This window comes from Charadrius vociferus, unplaced genomic scaffold, assembly GCF_000708025.1.
Source record: "Charadrius vociferus isolate BGI_N301 unplaced genomic scaffold, ASM70802v2 scaffold1, whole genome shotgun sequence".
In the NCBI taxonomy this organism is placed as follows: domain Eukaryota; kingdom Metazoa; phylum Chordata; class Aves; order Charadriiformes; family Charadriidae; genus Charadrius; species Charadrius vociferus.
In genome coordinates, this window is record NW_009647680.1 from 5537343 (window position 1) to 5539418 (window position 2076).

The following is a 2076-nucleotide window of genomic DNA, read 5'->3' on the forward strand; positions in this document are numbered from 1 at the left end:
TTTTGTTTTCTCAAAGGAAAGGCAATAGCGGTAGGGTCGGGGTTTTTTTTGGAGGGGGGAAGAGTTCTTCTCAAAAGATCCTTGTGCCCACTGTGACTTTAAAATGTCCCCCTGCCCAGGACCAGGTCCACGGGCAGAAGGGTTTGCTGTGTAACTGCTGAATATGCAGTAGATTAATTTTTTCATGGGAATTAAGCGAAGGTCCTACTCTGGTAGCAGCGGACTCTGCTTTGGTGCCTAACTGCAGCAGGACACCGCAAATGAAAAGGGTTTTCATCAACTAAAACAAAGACGCATAGTTTTTAAGGTCACCACAATCCTCCCTCCAGCCTTCTTCCCTACATAATTTGGGGAAAAAAAAAAAATAACAAAAAAAACCACCCCAAAACTTCTCCCATAGGAGGCTCTGCCTCCTGCTTTTGGGTGTTTGAGGGTCCCTGCGCTCGTCTGATGCGGGTGATAAACTCGGTGGGGCTGGGAACAGCTCGGCAGACACGTGTAGCACACTGTGTGCGTTCGCAGCATTATCGTCCCCCAGATTAGTGGCCGAGCACTGCTGGTCACGGACGGCAACGCTCTGGGAGTAAATATGGGCCTTGCACGATATGGGTTGAGCCGCTGACTCCATCGTGGACTCCTTGCATGACCTTGGGACTGCAGCGCTGTCTGCCTCTGTGTTTCAAAAGTTAAGATAATATTACTTGTCTGCCTCGCAAGGATTTGGTGAGGTTAGAGGCACTGTTTATTGGAGCTAGCTGTAAAGTATTAACGGTGCCGAGAGCTATGTAAATATCTATGCTCATGAAACCTCAATTAAAACACTATCCATCTTGCTAGAGCAAAGCACACTTAGTGCCCATCGGTCCCTACGACATCACAGCACAGCTCACGCACACGTTTCCTGCATCTCAGAGGTGAAAACCCCCCCGATGGCGATGGAGCTGCAGAGGGGAAACCCGCAGCAACTGAGCACAGAGCACTTCACAGCGTGGGTTTTGCTGCGGTTTACAACCTCATGCCCGGAAAGAAGCTGCCTTAGTCTGTTAGTCGTAGTCCAGCGATGCATCCGGGAGACGTTGGGGAGAAGTGATGGCCCCGAGGTGCGTACAGAGACATAGCTGCTCACGACAGACATGCTCAGGGGCACACTCACATGCCACATGCCACAGACACACACAGTAAGAGGTCACTCAACTGGGGCTTTACAAACGGTTTCAAAGTGCTTTACAAACAATTCATTAATAGATGACATATTTTTGCTAAAGGCACAACCAGCTCAACCAGATTTTATTACAGGTGTAAATAATACCGAGAGAATTTAAACGCGAGCCTCATTTGTCTGCTCTTAATCCCTCCTCCCACCGACACGTTAAAGTTCTGCTTAATCATCCAGCCCTTTCCCCCCCAAATGCACGAATGTTTCATCCGCACTTACTTATTTTACGGGGGATTTATACAAATGCCAGGAGGTACCTAGCAGTGCCCTCCAGGTTTCTTGGCCCCGATGCAAAAACAAACAGTGCTCAAACCCAGATGTGACCCAGCGGCCAGTGGTGCAATTTAACTCGTTAGGGAGAAAAGGCGGCAGCTTAGAAAGCCACCCCGGATATTTTTAACCCGGCTATGAAGAAGCTGAGCGCCCTTGGCTATAAAAAGACAGGCCAGAAGTGAGGGCAGGGATGGGGTGCCATGGGTAAGAGCCCCGACATGTGTGCTGGGGTTTCAGCCCACCCTGTCCGGGAGCTGGACCTGAGTTCCATGGGGAGCCCCTGGGACCAGCACCCATGCTGGGGAGGCATGGTGGGGACACTGGGAGGGTGGGGATGTCTCCCAGTGGCGCTGGGCATGTGGGAGGGAGGGAAGGCGGAACCTGTCGGCGGTGGGGAGGGGGACACGAGCAGGGATCCCCGGGGTGTTTTGGAGGCAGAAGGATGAAAGGGGGGATGCAGGTATGGGAGGTCCCCGGAGAGGAGAAGAGGGGTGGCGGGATGCAGCCAGGGAGAAAAGCACTTCTCGGGGGTGGGGGTGTGTGCAGGGGCTCCACCCGGGAGCGGGGATGGGGGAGAGGGGGTGACA